The sequence below is a fragment of the Vipera ursinii genome, assembly GCF_947247035.1.
Source record: "Vipera ursinii genome assembly, chromosome: 3".
Lineage (NCBI taxonomy): Eukaryota > Metazoa > Chordata > Lepidosauria > Squamata > Viperidae > Vipera > Vipera ursinii.
Window position 1 is genome coordinate 147,510,240 of NC_139516.1, and position 18,555 is coordinate 147,528,794.

Below are 18,555 nucleotides of genomic sequence, written 5' to 3' on the forward strand. Positions count from 1 at the left end.
CTGACCACTCAATATAGCACCACCAACGCAAACTGTGAAAACACTACCATACATCAAAAAAATTTTTTGAAACCACCAACTGACTACTACAACCACATGGCAACTAACTAACTAAAGCTATCCAAACCAAAAGACCCAATGACCGCTGAAGCAAAAAGGGGTCAAATTTCTCTTCCATACTTCCTTAGATTTATTTGCTGTCTTTCATTCATTGAACTTAAACCATGTTCATGTGTTTTCTGTTTTATTCAAGGTTTCCTTAGCCTACTACCCTTGGAAATAATTGGGATTTCACTTCCTAGATGCATTGTTGGCAAGAGTAACAATAGCAACATGTCTAGGCAGAGAGAAGGCATTTTTCAGCTTTCCAGGGGATGAGGCTAATAGGCTGAATTAGTTAGTGGCCCACCTTCACCTGTGGTCTTTTGGCTGAGTGGGGATTGCACTCTGAGTCTAACATATTATCCATCACTTTATCATCCTGATATATGGAATCTCTCCTTGTAATCCTTTGTTGTAAAAAAGATGTGACGATGAGATTCTTTGGGGCTCTTAAGTTTTATGACATCAACCTCAAAACATAAAATTACTCTTTTACATTTTCATTGTTCGCGCACATCTCAGAAAACACTTGCTTTTGATGTGGAGCAAGAAAAGGTGATTAGAAGCTGCTTTATTATGAGCTGGAGATGGGTTGAAGACAACATCACATGTTCCTTTAAGAAACCCTTAGTGCAGGACATGGGGATGAATTCTTGCAGTATTCAGTTGTAGTCTTCAGCTCTGACTTCCTTCCTGTTGTGCCTATTCATTACATGAATGATATTTAGGCTTCTCTCTCTGTAGCTGCCCTCTCCTTGTTCTGCACCACATTTATTTGCTTTTTTGAGCTAACCAGCTAAGAAATAGCTGTACCAGGGATGGAGGAATTGGGAGGAGCTGAATCAAAAGGGTTATGTTAATACATTTTTTAAAAAAAAATTACAAAAAGGTAAAAAAGACTATTTTTATTCTTCTGAAAAGTCACAAGAAAATAAAGATTTAGGCATTTCCTACAACAGTGGGTAAAACAATTTCAAGTTTTAGCAACACGTACAACATCTTGCCAAAATACCCTAGTGTACTCAAGGGCACATATTTTTGCAACATATACTGTTCACAGAAGACAGATTGATGTTAATTAGAAGTGGGTGGCATGCTAGTATAAAAATAAATTTCTTTTCTACAATGTTTTACTAGTAAAAATAGAATTGTAATATGGTGATCAGTGTATATGTGTGAACAAGTGGTGTACTTTTTCTATTTTATAATAATATTAGGAATTTGCATAATTTATTTAGCAATATAGGCATCAAATTCCGAGCTCTCTTGTGAACATCTTACTATAATTATGTCAAATTTGATTCTATTTTCCTGGAGTACATATATATTTTGTTTAAAAGATATTGAGAATCCAACAGGTGTCAAGAAAACTATTCTGGTTATAATCCTAAATGTTCTTATTTCAGAGAAAGCCTAATTGAACATAATTGGATCTCTGAGTAGAAGATGGATAGGATTGTGCTGAAGGTTTTTTCAATTTACTATTATAAGAAATGTAGGAGAATTCAATACATTCAACAGCTAAAAGAGATTTCTTAAAGCTCAAATTCATCTTTATTATCCTTGGAAAATAAAAGATGATGAATTACTTAATCTGCAAAATAAAATACAGAAAGGATAAGCTGATATTTTACCAAAGGAAAAGAATGATAGTGCCAGTAAAAGTAAGTGACATGTGATTGCTCAGCTGTTTTGTCCTTTGTCTGTCCCATCCCATAGCTTCCCAAAGTCTTAATGCTGACACTTCTCATCTTTCCAATATATCCTCATGGAATTTGGGTAAGAAATTTCAAAAGGCCCATTGACTGTATCCTTCTCCTGTACCATCATCTCTTCATTGTTGGCATTACAGAACTACTTGTGACTCACATTTTCAGCTCATGGGCCTTCATCCTAACTCATGATAATAAGGCAAAAGCAAACATTATTGATTGCTTGATTTCTTTTATAGTCTTTTGTCTGAATTATCTACAGCAAGGTGCCTGCAAGTTTTCTTTGTCAGTAGCATCTGTCTTAAAGAACTCTGCCTCCATAGTCTTCTAAATATTAAGTATACTAATTGAAGAACCTCACCTTCTTTTTGAATAAATATTCTAAATACAATTTCTGTGAAACTGATAGAATCCAGTTGAATTTGAGAATTTAATGTAACAATTCAGTTTAACCTTTTGAATACAAATATTGAAGAATAGCCTATAATGGAGAAACATCAAAACTCTTAAAACTGCTTCCTTTTTTTTGGCCAAATGGCATAGAAAATAACAGGAATGGTAGATTGTTTATAGGTTTCATCTGATTAATTTCAGCAGGTTACCTATGAAGCACTTTTTTAAAAAAATTGCCCCTATGTATCATCAAAGACAGAGATGATAGGGTTGAAGAGAAAACTGACAGCAACCTTCAAATTGCCCTACCAGGAAGCTGATAGAGAAATCATTCTGAATCAGTGCAAAAAACAATAATTTTAATTTATTTTAAAAATAAAAATTATTTTTTAAAAGTTAAGTTTCCCCTCCAAATTAAAGATTTTATCATGTTCTGACAATCTGCTTTTCTGGGCTGGTATACTTGTTGGCATGGTTCATTCTTATTCTAGCTTATTCTAGAATGATCTGATATGAGTGGCTTATGTAGCAGTTAAACACTTTGTGTTTATTATCACTGCTTTATGTATAATACACTATGATGTAAAGCAGACATTCAAACTCCTGACATCACTTGACGTCACGCAACATATCACAGCTTTTTCCCCATTGCCGGCAATGGGGTGGGTGCGATTTCGTCGTGACGCATCTGGCCCGTGGGGCAGCAGTTTGACACCCCTGATGTAAAGCAAGAAGGACACCCGTAGACATTCCAGAACCTAAGATGTTACCATTGAAACTCAATAGAAAAAGTCTTTATTTCTCCAAAATAAAAGAAGAAATAAGAGCAGAAAGCTTCTGGATGGCAAGCCATCAATGTCTGGATTGTCATTCCCATCCATAAAAATGTAGAAAAACATTAACTCTTTTGTCTGATATCAACAGACTTCCTGCAATGACATGTCTTCATTGGAAGAGTGAGATGCAGCCCTTGTTCCTCAGAATTTGCTAACTCTTCAAATAAAGAAGTAATTTATACATAAAATAATCTGAAGCAGATGTGCTATCTCAGACCCCTCATGCCAGTGCTTTTTTTGTAAAAGAAAAAGGTGCCGGAATTCACACATGTCATACAACCCACCTTGCCTACCCTACAAGGTTCCATCCAAAAAAGGTGCCGGAACTCCGTTCTGAGCGTTCTATGACAAAAAAGCCGTACCTCATGCAATATATAAAACTGGATCTTACTCTTGCCCACCCATACCCATTCCCCAACCCATTTGCAGTGTCCTAATTTTCTCAGAGATAAGAACAGGACTTCCCCATTTGGGGGAGGATTTGAATAGAGGATTAAACTCACTTGCAAAACCATCACATGACTCAGATCACTCATACACACCCTTTGGTAATTTGAGTTTGATCATTTTATAATGCTGTAATTAGGAGCAATTTTCTCAATAGTCTTGCTGTGATGGTTGGAATTAAATACTTCTTACAAATGTTTTCAAAGGCCAGCAGCTTTCAACATAATATGTAAAAAGCATCATCAGTGGGATAGTGATATAGGCACATAAGTGTGGAAGTTGACTAAATTAGTCTATAGCTCATTTACTAAAAAATCTGACTACATAGCCAGTAGCTTTGGAAGCTGTGCAGGTGGGATTTATTTTCAGACTAAAAAGTGGATATCATTTATTTAACATATGTTGGTTTAATTAACGAATGTAAGAAACTTGGAATGAATGAGCGTGTGAGTGAAACTTCCGTTATGTGAAATTACAAAACAATGAGATACATTAACTTTGCATTCTTATGAATAGAAAAAAATATTGTGGATTGATTCTGAGTTTGAGAAATGAATAATATAAGCTGTTGTAAAAGCATTTTTGACTCCCTTGGTATTTGCTCTCAGGACTGAAACAGATATGATAGCAGCTATAGATAAACTGCTTTCCTGTGTAAGTATTCTACATACATTCAGTCACTCCAAATGCATTTATCATATGAGTTGGTCCATTTTCTTATGGGCAGTGATCTAATCTAAGTACTGTGTAACTCAACACCCAAATGATTGGTCTGACTCATATGGAAAATGCCTCTATTAGCCATTATACAGTAAATGCATTTGTGTACAAATCAGATTCATGGACACTTGAACTGATAATTGAAAGTATTTTAGGAGTGGATGGACCTTCGTCTAAAAATGAAAGAGGCATTGTAAGGAGGCATTGTAACCCTTTAGTTGTATCAACTGCCCTTACTTTATGATCAGCCATGAAAATCTATAGGCCACCATTGGGAATAGCTAGATTGCTGAGTATGAAATAGAGGAATTTCTTGATAATACTGCCACACATGTGGGAGAGATTGCCATCTTGGAATTAGTCAGATTCTATTAGAAAAACCATTAGAAAAGGTTTAAATAAATAATTTGTTCTATAAGTTTTTAAAATAGTACTAGACAGTCCATGACCTGTTGGGTAATCCTCCTTTTCACATATAACATAGGCTGGCACTGTTTTCCTTCCTCTCATGATCTTCAGCAGAGCCCTTTGAAGTCTCCTCCTCTTCCTTGTCTGACTCACAGAATTTCCTGCAACTTTCCTGGGGGGAGAGGGAACAAAGGGAACCATGGACCACAAGGAAAACTCCCATTCTGTATCCCAATCCTTTTTCCTTAGAAATTTCACTAAGACCCTTAAGCATATTCATGACTGGTATACAAGTGTGGACAGATCAAATAACAATTCTGGGCTCATCGTGAAGTACATGGGCATTTTCAAAGGTAATCAGAACAAGTAATAACCTACAGTTGTATGGACATATTATATTATATATGCATTCATTTATAAATATTTTTGTCTTTACAAAACAGTTACTGCTCAACAGCTACTTAATTTTAGTCACTTGTTTCTGAAATGCTTGACATCCTTAAAATGTAAAAGCTAATTCTTGGCCTGAATACTTCATTAGATATAAAAATCATCTTTTTGTTCAAAGCCTAGAATGCTTTCTGAATGAATCTTTCTTCTCAATAATTTGAGCTTTAAGAAAGAGAATAAAAGTACAAATAAGAGTGTTTCAAGTAACTGATAATTATATGTTAAAAATGTGTTATAGTTCATATAGGGTGCTCCTTATTCAAATCTGAAACTAAAATTAAATTCACCTTTATTAGCTCTTGAGATAAGGTGGGTGTGATTGTGCAAATCAGCAAAAAAAAAGGGTAATAATGCAAAGAAAAGAATTTGTAGGAATCTTACTTAAAGGAGTGAATTCACCTTATTGTAGCCTGGGAATCACATGATGAATATGGGATAGAATTTCAGTTGTATGTAATCATTGCTTCTTGTATACCATTCTTATGAATATTCTGAATATTTTGTATTAACTATATAATATTTTTAGAACAGAGTGTGAAATAAACTTTGCCTTGTGGTAAAATAAATCATTAAAAACATTGCTTTATTTGTGAATCACATATTTTGTTTTTAATAGTGTAATAGTTTTTATTATGAATAATATGGTAATTGCAAGCATGGACCATTATTTTTGATCAATGAGGTAATTCTCCTACAGATGGATAGAGAACAATGATGTAACTTTTTATTAAGTTACCAAAGAAAGTGACCTTGAGAGATATTATATGATAGGAGTAAGAAGTTGTTCTTAAGATGTTCCTTTAATGATTATATTTAATTTAGTGGCAAATTAAAGGCAGTTTAATTATCATTCAACAGGTACATTTTTTATGAGTAAGACAGTGCTTTTAAGTGTTTTTACTGTCTGAAATCATAATTCCTGCATAAAGATTGTTTCCATTTACTTGAAACAACTCAAAATTGTTTAATATTCATAAGTATTATCTATAGAAATGTTTGCTGCATTGAATGAACATGGAGAGAATTGTGAGAAGTGGTGCTGTATCAAGTTTGTGTGGCAATTGAACATGCCTCGTGGAACTAAGTGCTTTGAAAATTACTCAAATTTTATTCAAGTAAGGATGTACATGGTGGAAAATTGCCTTGCATGTTTTCATGGACAGAATAGGATCCTTACGTTCCTTTAAGAACTGTTCTAAGAGCTCAACAGAATAATTGAACTATGTTAAACCATAGCTAATTGCATGTATATATGTATTGACAGAAAATAGGTGAATCTTCAGTAAATAAGGACTTAGACTGATGAAGTAAAAAAAAAACCTTATTAATAAAGGAAGATAGTAACAAACAGTTCTTTCTAAATGTACTGCAATAAGAATATCAAAAGTGATAGTACAAGTTAGGTACTAATCATGCTGGCTGAGAATTTTGGAAATTGTGCTCCCAACATTAAAAAACCCTGATCCATTTTTAGAATTTTGTATTCTAATTGCTGAATAGCCAAACAAAGAGCCAAACATTTGTTTTTATTGATTTATTCATCCAACGTATTTGTTGCTCATCTCACAATGTGAGGGGACACTGAGTACATCACTCCAAAGCATCAATGTTTAAACTTAGAGGACACTGTATTACACAAAAATATTTGAACAGAAGCTTTCTCTTTCTTTCTGTTCGAAGTTACAACAACACTGAAAAAGTGACTTTTGATCCCTTTTCACACTTACGACCATTGCAGCATCCCCGTGTACACCTGATCAAAATTCAGACACTTGGGAACTGGCTTATATTTATGACCATTATAGTGTCCTGGGATCATGTGATCACCTTTTGTGACCTTGTGACAAGCAAAATAAATGGGGAAACCAGATTCCCTTAACCGTGTTACTAATTTAACAACTGCAGTGATTCACTTAACAACTGTGGCAAAAAAGATTGTAAAATGGAGCAAAATTCACTTAACAAATGTTTCACTTAGTAACAAAAAATTTGAACTCATTTGTGATCATAAGTCAAGGACTACCTGTATTTGCAGTAGTTAGACACCATGGTTGGGGACCTCTTGCAGTGAGGAATTAGCAATACAAACTAACACTGCTGGTTTGTGTTCTACCTGGATTTTAAAAAGATCAAGTATTCAAGAAAGTACAAAATTGTATTTGATCTGATTGTGTAAATATCCAGTACATCTCAGGATAACTATTGCTGAGAAGAGGCAAAAAAATATTGCTGTTGTTCTAACAGCTGCAAAACCTAATTGTACGTGCATTTTCAGTGTTTTTCATGATTCATAGAAAAATCTTTTTTATGTTATTTTATCTACTATTTTACTCTTGTTCAGATTTTTTATTATTTATGTCAATAATTAAAAAAAATGTTATGGTATAATTGTATCATAGTATGAAATTATGAGCCGCTTAAAAATTCTTTAAAACTATTGGATAATTTTTATTCAGATACAATAGCCATTAATACATGAAGAAAAATTAAATACTTGTTGATAAGCTTTCTTCCTTTACAAGGTATTTAAGAAAATAAGAAAATAAGGTAGTATACATTATCTTCTTCCTGCAGGTGAGAAGCGTAAATGGTCTGCAGATATATTTGAAAACCAAGCAGAAAATTCTAAAGAAGATTGTTCAGTGTGATATGGTAAGCATACATTTCCCTTCTTTTAATAACAATTGTATTTACCAGGAAATATCATAATTTCTAATTATGATGAGCAAAGATTAGAAGTGAAAAAAATATATAAGAATTTTACTCTAATTCAACATACATAATCTGTGATTTTGCTGTCATTCTCTGTCTACACAAAGACTTAATGTGAGAGACATGGGGGTGGATATGTATTTTTCTCTTGAGAGGGCAGGACACACACTTTGTATGTATGGCTCCAATTATATTTTTACAACCCTGTGAAGCCTCCTAAGTTCTCATGACTGAGATATGGAAGCAAAACAATTATTTTCAGTGACATATTTTTCCCCCCTGTTCATAGTATGGAACACTAATCTCTGGATCTCTGCTAGGCTCTTGGCATTGATTCCTCTTTTCTAAAAAACCTCAACAAATGTCCAAAATCAACTGAAAAATTCAACCCAGCAACCTAGGACTTTCGAAGGCCAACTTATTTTTTTTTAAAGTAAAAGAAATGGAAGAATGAGTATGATATATAGTTTATAGTTTATATAGTTTATTTGATTTATATACCGCCCTTCTCCTTGGTAGGACTCAGGGCGGTTCACAGGGCATATATAAAAAACAAAAAACACTATACAAAAATTAAAAAGAATTAAACCCTTGCCCAATAAAACAGTAATACAGATTAAAAACAATTAAAAAACCCATAATCCCCATCAGGCCAGACCAGCTAATTCGAACAAATGGGTCTTCAGGCCCCGACGGAAAGTTCGAAGGTCTGGTGCCATCCGGAGCTCCACCGGCAATTGATTCCATAAAGCCGGGGCCCCCACAGAGAAGGCCCTCCCCCTGGGGGCCACCAGTCGACACTCCCTGACTGGCGGCACCCTGAGGAGGCCCTCTCTGTGGGAACGCACAGGGCGGAGGGGAGTCGATGCCGGCAGCAGGTGGTCCCTGAGGTAACCCGGACCCATGCCATGTAGGGCCTTAAAGATCGTAACCAACACCTTGAACCTCACCCGAAAGACAACTGGTAACCAATGCAGCTCGCGGAGCAAAGGTGTAACATGGGAGTACCGGGAAACTCCCAAGACAACTCTCGCGGCCGCATTCTGTACCAGTTGGAGCCTCCGAGTGGTCTTCAAGGGAAGCCCCATGTAGAGAGCATTACAGTAGTCAAGGCGAGAGGTCACGAGCGCATGAGTGACTGTACACAGGGCATCCCGGTTTAGATAGGGCCGCAACTGGCGCACCAGGCGAACCTGGGCGAAAGCCCTCCTAGTCACGGCCACTATATGCTCTTCCAAAGTAATATGAATGTCCACATTCTCTTGTTGCATTCTTTCTTATGTCAATGGTGCCGTTAACACTGATCTACTGATCTGTCTGAAAGAGAGTTCAGGTAGTAGATTATTATTTGAACAGCAGCAGCTGGTAACGCAGTTTAAAGGATTGGTGGTTTGCAAGATCTGATTATAGTTATTTTAAGGTTCAAATTCTTGCACTTCTTTCAGTTCCCCTGCACTGTAATGGTTGGAAATCAGTCTTCTTTGGGAAGGACAGATGGTTTTTATTTGTTTATTGCTTTGTTAATGGCTTAATCTGGTATTGGAGTTTTTTTCTTGTGAACATGAAACAATTGGCTCCTCTGCATACCATAATCAATGACACTGAAGACCACCAAGAGGTCTAAAAGAACTAGGAGAGCTATCTCTGATATCTTTATACATATCTTAATTTTTTTTAAAAATATTCCTTTGAACTAATTATTTTGAATTCCAGTAAGAACTGAGGACTGAAGTTTGTTTCTATTCTTTAAATTTAAGCCTGTGATTCTGGCATACATTTTATATTTTCTTTAATCTGGAGCTATTTGGATTTATAAATTAGCAGCTAAAACACCAGGAGTCTATAGTGCTCCAGTTCTTTTATTAAGTATCCCTGTTTTTTATTCACTTCCATTATAAATCTAAAAATAGCTGTACTTTCAGTTAGCAATGGAACTTGTATACCAGGTTGTAATATGAAAGACTCTGTTCTTCCAAAGTTGGTGCTTAATTCTACATTCTGACCAGGAAAAAGATGAAGCTATCATGTGATTGGGTATCAGCATTAAAAAGAGTTTTGTAACTGACTCAGAATAATTTATTGAACACAAAATCTAGTAATTTAGCACTATTATAAATGTTGTTGATATATATTTTGTAGTTAAACAACTGTGCAAGTGGCAATGGGCTGAATATTCATTTTTCTAACTATAACTTTAAATTTCAGTTTATAATATATGTTGCCAGGAAAAGAATTCCCAAATTTTTAAGTATTCAAACTAAGTTTGAGGCTTAGAGATAACATTGTTTAATGCTACTGATGAATTCATAAGTGAAATAAGGGTTTTTTAATTGCTCACCTTGAATACTATTATTCTACTACCTCATTTGGTTAAGAGTTATAATACTATTTTAAATGAATATAAAATGTACAATTATGGAAATAATTCTGGAGCTATTTGGAATGATAAATTAACTCAATTTTTACTTGACAAGAAGTTGAAAAAGCAGTATACAAATTTGTCTTCATGCAGTCTATCAAATACAAATTTGAAGGCTGCTTATTGAGTTAAGACGGGAGAGGACCCCCTACATGGACGGGCTGAGGAATTTAGTAAATATCTGGTGGACAAAATTGCTCAGATTCGGGCTGGTCTGGACTCTGACTGGGCAGTATCTAACGAGAGGAAAACGATGAAGTTGGCCAAGTACATTTGGGAAGAGTTCGATCCTGTGACTCCGGATGAAGTGGACAAGATCATGGGGAAACTAAGTGCCGCCACATGTTTGTTGGACCCGTGTCCCTCCTGGCTAGTCTATGCTTCTCGGGAGGTTACACGAGGCTGGCTCCTAGCAGTTATCAATGCCTCACTGAGTGAAGGGTACTTCCCTGCTGCCTTGAAAGAGGCGGTGGTAAGGCCCCTCCTCAAGAAACCGGCACTGGACCCAGCTGTTTTAAACAACTTCCGTCCTGTCTCCAACCTTCGCTTCCTTGCGAAGGTCGTTGAGAGCGTGGTGGCACGACAGCTCCCTTTGAACCTGGAGGAAGCTGAATATCTAGATCCGTACCAATCGGGTTTCAGACCAGGGCACAGCACGGAGACGGCATTGGTCGCGCTGGTGAATGATCTCTGGCGGGCCCGAGATAGAGGTTATTCTTCTGTTCTGGTCCTATTAGATCTATCAGCGGCTTTTGATACCATCGACCATGGTATCTTACTGCGTCGTCTTGAGGGGCTGGGAGTGGGAGGCACCGTTCTGCGTTGGTTCTCCTCCTACCTCTCGGACCGTTCGCAGACGGTGTTGGCAGGAGGGCAGAGGTCAAGCCCTAGGCCTCTTAATTGTGGAGTGCCTCAGGGTTCGGTGCTCTCGCCCCTCCTGTTCAACATCTATATGAAGCCGCTGGGAGAGATCATCCGTAGCTTCGGGGTGAAATATCATCAATATGCTGATGATACCCAGCTATTCATCTCCACCCCGAACCAACCCAGTGTTGCCCTCGATGTGATGTCCCGTTGTCTGGAAGCGGTACAGATTTGGATGGGAGAAAACAGGCTTCGACTCAACCCAGCCAAGACTGAGTGGCTGTACATACCGTCATCTCGTTTACTCCAAGAGGTTCCATCTCTGACTATAGGAGGAGAGATGTTACCTCCCATTGATAAAGCACGCAATCTGGGCGTCCTCCTAGATTCACGACTCAGTTTTGAAGAGCACATTGGAACCGTGGCTAGGGGGGCATTTGCCCAGATTCGTCTTATATACCAATTGCGCCCCTTTTTGGACCGAGATGCCCTACGTACAGTCACCCACGCACTCGTTACCTCCCGTATTGATTACTGTAATGCTCTCTACATGGGGCTGCCCTTAAAGACCACCCGGAGGCTTCAGCTGGTGCAGAATGCAGCTGCACGGGTTGTGATGGGAGCTTCCCGATACTCCCATATTACACCCCTCCTGCATGAGCTGCATTGGCTACCAGTTGCCCTCCGGGTGAGATTTAAGGTGCTGGTACTTACCTTTAAAGCCCTACATGGCTTAGGTCCGGGATACTTGCAGGACCATCTGCTGCCGGGAACAAATTCCCATCGTCCAGTACGCTCACACAGAGAAGGCCTCCTCAGGGTACCGTCAGCTAGGCAATGTCGGCTGGCGACCCCCAGGGGGAGGGCCTTCTCTGTGGGAGCACCAACCCTATGGAATCAGCTCCCCCCTGAGCTTCGGATAGCCCAAAACCTCCAATCCTTTCGCCGCGGCCTCAAAACACACCTGTTCCACCAAGCTGACCTAGACTGACAGGCATTTTAATTAATTTATATTTAGTATTTTTAATTCATTTTTAAATTCTCTAATTTTTTATTGCACTGATGTTCTCAATTTCATTTTATCTTGATTTATGCACTTATTATATGTTTTATTGTGAGCCGCCCTGAGTCCTTCAGGAGATAGGGCGGGATATAAATCCCATCAATAAATAAATAAATAAATAATATCCAATGGAAAGGTTTACTAAGAGTAGCTGTTTTTCAATTTTCTCATATTTCCCTATTTTTCTACTTGCATTTTTACGTGCTTTCGAACTGCTAGGTTGGCAGAAGCTGGGATGAGTAACAGGCGCTCACTCTGCTACGCGGCACTCGGGATTCGACCCGCCAAACTGCCAATCTTCTGAGCTCAGCGTCCTAACCCACTGAGCCACCGCGTTACTCTTGCATAAATGGGTTTCTTTCCTGTTAACCCTTTGATTCTTTTCAGTAAAAAAAAAAATCATGTCTAGGAAATAGCTCAAATGCAAGCAAAATTTCATTCTTTAATTTTGTCTTCTATTATGAGGAATTACCTCAGATATTGTTAAACTTAAAGTTTGGATCCTTTCTTTGTTACTTTTTGAAGATGTACTAAATATTAGATATAAGTCCCCCAAAGTTTGCCTGTCCCTGTAAGCCGCCCTGAGTCTTCAGAGAAGGGCGGGATATAAATGGAATTAAAAAATAAAATAAATATGAACATTATTCAAGTATGGTTGTAATATTCCAATTGTGCTACATTGAATCACATGTTGTGAGATGATAATCAGCATATTCTATAGGACCAGAGTTTAATGACCTTACTTGTTACTTTGCTGTGGTGAACAGTGAACTGATATGTGATAAACTAGATTAATTCAAAAGTAGGATCATACAGTTCTGCTTTGATTCCAATTAAAAATAAAATGCTGAAATCCATTTTCTTTTGTCCTTGTGGGGTATTTCAAATTGTGGGAACAAAGACTTATGTTTTACCAGGAATGAGTCTCAGTGTCTTTACCAACCCCTGGTTCCCGCAGAAAACAAGTGGTAGACATCAAAGTGGCTGGCAAAAACCCCCAGAACATTCTGACCAGCGTTTAATTACCACAAACAAAGTTACCACTAGGAGTGATTTCCTCCCAGCACCTTACATACATTCCTCCCCACCTGCTCCACCTCACACCCACCCAACCAGCATCCGGTAGCTAGTGTTAAGAACAGCAACGCAGGCCTCTGGCTTTCTTCTCTGTTTGGCCGTTTAGTACACACTGCTGGGTGATGCTCCTGTGCCAATCAGCTGCTCGTTGGACCCGTGGCTGTTCAGCAGCTCTGCATTTGGTAACAGTTCAGGTAAGGCCGCCCCTGGCTTCCTCCTGGGCATCGGCCGTGCTGCTGGCCTCCTCCCTAATGCCTCCCCGCTGGTGTCCTCCCAGCGGTCGTCCTTGCCGCTGTTCCCTTCCCTAAGGCCTTTTGCACCAAACAGCTGTCTGGCGGCCCAGCCAAGGAACCGCTCAGCCGTTCGGCGACATTGCTGGCCTCCTCCCAGGTATCATCGTCTCCCTCCCCCCTCCCGTCAATGTCAACCCTTTATAATTGGAAGGAAGAACAGATTTCCTTGTCTTGTGCTGCATATTATATGTATAATAAAATCAGGGGGGCGGGGAACTTTAATATTTTATTTGCTGGTTGCAGAGCTTAGTGGTTAGGCAATTTGGCCTTTTTTTGGGAGATACACCAATTTTACACAAGATAAACAGATTTACACTTTTCTACACAACATTAAAATACAAAACGCAGATATCCCTATTTAACATTAAAATGTCCAATTACAGACATTTATTTAAAAACATAAATATAACCTGATAAAAAGGCGTATATATAAGAAAGATAAAATATAATGCTCCAAATAAAGTACTGTACAAAATAGTGATCAGTTAATATGAATTTTACATCCCCAACATCCCAATAAAGAGACAGTAAATGTAAAAAATATTTATGATTGAAATATGATTTGAGGCTGAACATTAAAAATCCAGCTCCTAATTTATACAAAGATTAACAATTCATAAACATAGCGCAAATACAATGAGGAGAAATAAAAAGCCTAATGGGAGTTGTTTACTGGACTTGTTACATTTTTCTACAGAAAATATTCTTTAACAGACGTAATTCCTCTGCTTTTTAATTTCTCTGTACAGGTAGTCCTCAACTTACAACAGATTATTTAGTGACCATTCAAAGTTACAACATTACTGAAAAAGTGACTTACGACCATTTTTCACACTTATGACCATTGCCGCATCCCCATGGTTACATGATCAAAATTCAGATGCGTGGCAACTGGTTCATATTTATGATGGTTGCGGTCATCCAGGGATCATCCGGCATCAAGCTCCCTGCGCCCTGTGCGTTCCCACAGAGAGGGCCTCCTCAGGGTGCCACCGATCAGAGAATGTCGATTGGTGGTTCCCAGGGGGAGATCCTTCTCTGTGGGCGCTCCGGAGCTGTGGAATCAGCTACCGGTAGAGCTCCGGATGGCGCCCGATCTTCGCTCCTTTCGTCGCGATCTCAAGACGTTTCTGTTTGTTCAAGCCGGCCTAGCCTGATGGGGATTGGTGGGGTTTTTATTCTTGTGTTTTAATTTTAACTTGGTGCTTTAGAATTTGATTCCAACTGTTTTAATATGGGCAATTATTTAATCTTGTTTTAACGTTTGTATTTAGTATTTTATTCTGCCCTGTGAACCGCCCTGAGTCCTCAGGGAGAAGGGCGGTATATAAATATTATTAAATTAAATTAAATCATGTGATCACCGTTTGCAATCTTCTTACAAGCAGATTCAATGGGGAAGCCAGTTTCACTTAAAAATCCTGTTACTAATTTACCAACTGCAGTGATTCACTTAACAACTGTGGCAAGGAAAGGTGCAAAACTCACTTAACAAATGTTTCACTTAGTCACAGAAATTTTGGACTTGATTGTGGTTGTAACTTGAGGACTACCTGTATTTGCCCACATATTTCTGGAGTTGTGTGAAAGACTATGGGGGGGCTATTTTCCCAACCTGGCAAGTTAATCTTGCCATAGTACATACTAGAATGCTTCTGCACCATAACAATAGCGACGTGATGCAAAACAGTTGGATGGTAAAAGTTATGAGCTTCTAGTGTGCAGAAATAAAATCCTGTCTTATCCAATCCTGTAGTCAGAATTGATAAACATTATGTAGGTGCAGAGATTGAAAAACAGGTGACACAATATCTTATATCTTAACAGTTTAGGCTGTTTAATTTTCTTCTGGTGTTTTGCTTTCAAAAAGTGTCAAGTATTACTGTTATGCTTTGTGCAGTCATTGGCACATTGTTGTGTTTGTGTAGTAGTTCTAGATTAGAAGCAGCAAAAGAATAATGCTGGAGAAAGATAAATTGTCTCTTGATCACAAGTGAGATTAAAGAGCTTTCTTTTTTCTTTCTCTTACCTATTCAGTGTTGTGCTATAAAATAAGCCAGTTAAATAATACAACAGCACAAAAGCAAAATGAACCAGGGAGCGTAAAATTGGTTCTCTCTGCTTAGTACTCTTCATGGCTAATAATAACACTGATGAATCACAGCCGTGTAAGGAAATATGGTTGTGGTATTTGAAATTATAGTAAGGTTTACAATGAAATATAGCACTGTCCAAATTAGGATTCTAAATACTTAATGAATTGTGTGCAAGGTTCAGTGTGCATGGTCGCAGTGATTCTGATTTCTAAATTTTCTCTTGTTTATTAAAACAAAACATAAAAATATTGCTTTATTTTTAAGAGAAAAAAATGCATTTTCTTGTTAGCAGGCTTTTTTTAGGCCCCACCTTCAATTTTTATTTTCAGTGCTAATAATCTTTTTTCAAATAAGCTTGCCCACAATCTAATTGGGTGCTTTCAGATGACAGGGAGGTGATTGGGCCATGAAGGCACCTTTTCTGTTGTGATGCTGGTCTTTGCAGTCCTTTTTCTGGCATCCACAGATGCTATTTTAGTGCCAAATCTTTAGGGTTTCCAGGGCCTTTGAAAATTTTGACATTTTGTTTTTCTGCTATTTTTATTATTCTGATTGTTACAGTTTTAAAATGGCTTGAAGATTTTACTTTAAAAATCTGTGTTATAATATTAATTAGAAGAACCATTCCTTGCCTTCCAACTATATCCAAGGGAAAGAAATCATATTCATTTTGGATATAATGTGAACAGCAGTAGTTAACACTTCAAACACCATTATTGTCACTTGGGAATCCTGGTAGTATGGTTTGCTGTATGTTAGTTAAGAACTCATTTTCAGTTTAAAGGCTTGGTTTAAAGGGAATTTACTGTTTTAAATAGTTCTTGGTGGGCTGTTTCCATCAGTTGCAGATGGACATGGTGTTTTTTTTTAGCAGGGGCATTAGGAGGATTTTTGAAATGTATTTTTCTCTCATAAAGGCATGGTCCTTCTCAGACTAAAAGTTGGCAGCGGAGAGGAATTAAAGGTGTTTGCATTGCCTTCAAGGTGTTTGTGTTGCCTTCATTGAATCGCACGAAATTTAAATAGTAATCTCAATCTCAAACATTTATTTTAAATAAAATGATTTTAATTTTTTTCCTTGCTTATGCTAGGGCTTATCATCTGTTCCTATTCTGAGTCCAGAAATTGTGTCTAAGTAGTAAATCAGAAATTATGCTATGTATTAATGAACAGATTGAGTATAGGATCATGTTTGAGTTTTACTGAAATACATTTGCAAATTGCTGTTTCATGTACTGCTGAGGACAACCAGGCTAGCTGCCTTATCAAAAAATAAAGAATGTTACAGTAGTATCCCCCCACCTTCTTTGTTTAAAATTATACTTGTTCATTTGGGTTTGTAATATATTAGAATCTTATAGAAAGTTTCTCATTGTTTTCCTTTTTGGCTGCAGCCATCTGAGTCCTTAAAATCTTTGTCGGAATTTTAATGTGGGATGTGGCATAGAGGCAGCCATGGAAAAAAAGGGATCAGAAAATTTTCTTTCTATTGATTGCCTCTACTTAATGTTCCCTGGAATTCAAACCAAATTCAGCTTCCATGTTGTGTTCCACTCTTACCACATTGTACTCCCACTGAGGCAGAGAGATTTATTTATTGCATCTTTTGTTGCATTTTCTTCTTTTACATTATCTCTTCTTACCAGCAGTTATTACTAAGAAGAAAAAAAGCAATGAGAAAATGAATTTTTAAATAGAATTGGGACCCCAGAAGTTCTTTCTTGTTTTTCAAGCTCTAGTCCCATCTCCATCTTTTCTCCACCTACAAATATTCATGTTTGTTACAAATAAATGTAATTAATGGTTACTATTTAAAAAAATATTTAAAAGAAAATGGCACTACATAAGACAGGAGACACTGTTTCTTATATATTTTCTAGGTGTAGGAAAAATATCTGATTCTAAGCATGCTAAGCATAAGAAGGAGAAGGACAGGCATCTCAGTTTTATTTTTTTCATCGACATCCTTTTTGCCTTTCATGATTTTGGGGGATCATTTTTGAAACTTGGAGAGTTTTCTGTCAGTGTAGCACCAATGATTTTAGTCTTTGTTTTTCTTGAGCAGTAAACATGTAGAAATCCTATAAGACCAAAGAAGATTTCCCTTTACCCTTCAACTCATGATGACAGGAAGAGTTAAGAGACTGGGGCTGACATCCTCTTTGTGTTGCCACATTATTTTCCTTTTCCTTTACTTTTTACTCTGTGCTGTTGAACATTGTTATCAGTGACTTGGGTGACGGAGTCCATGGAGCTTACAGAGTTTGCAGGTGGAAGGGGGTGAGATTCAAAGTGGAAAGATAAGATCCTAAAAGTTCTGCTGTGGCTTAAACAGTGGACAAATAAAAGACTGTTGGCGGATAACACCCAGGGGAAGGGCCTTCTCTGTGGGTGCGCCTGCCCTCTGGAACCAGCTGCCCGTGGAGCTTAGGACTGTCCCCGACCTCTGCACATTTCGCCGGGACCTGAAAACCTGGCTCTTTGAGCTCTCCGGCCCAGGCTGAGAATTTTTAACTGGGGTTTTTAATTCTAGGGATGATTTAATCTTTTTAAATTTGTTTTTAACTTTTGTATTGGTTGTTTTAAACACCCTGTAAACTGCCCTGAGTCCTTCGGGAAAGGGCGGTATATAAATTTAATAAAATAAAAATAAATAAAAATAAAATGAATAACAAAACATTCTGCATCTGGACAGGAAAAAATATGGCATGAACGTTGGGTGGAGGAAACTTGATATGGCAGTAGTACATTTGAAAGGATATGGAATCTCAGTTAACTCTTCAGTCACAACTTAAACATAAGCTAACAATGAGATGCAACTGCTAAAAGCTGTTCAGAGTCACCTCGAACCTCAAGATGGGTGGCAAATAAACTTAATAAATAAATAAGGAAGGTAATAAAAATGGTGAATGCTATCTTGAGGTGTTTGAACAGGAGCACGGAGTATATATCACAGCTACTAA

The 18,555-nt window shown here is 37.6% G+C and overlaps 1 protein-coding gene across 2 annotated transcripts in view; it reads left to right on the plus strand.

Moving 5' to 3' along the window:
• Positions 1 to 18,555, plus strand: part of ATXN1 (ataxin 1) — a 224,421-nt gene that overhangs the window by 128,551 nt on the left and 77,315 nt on the right. For both annotated transcript variants that reach the window (XM_083360664.1, XM_083360665.1), the window contains exon 5: positions 7,643 to 7,720. The gene's annotated coding sequence lies outside the window, so the exon portion shown is untranslated. The remainder of the gene's footprint in view (positions 1 to 7,642; positions 7,721 to 18,555) is intronic.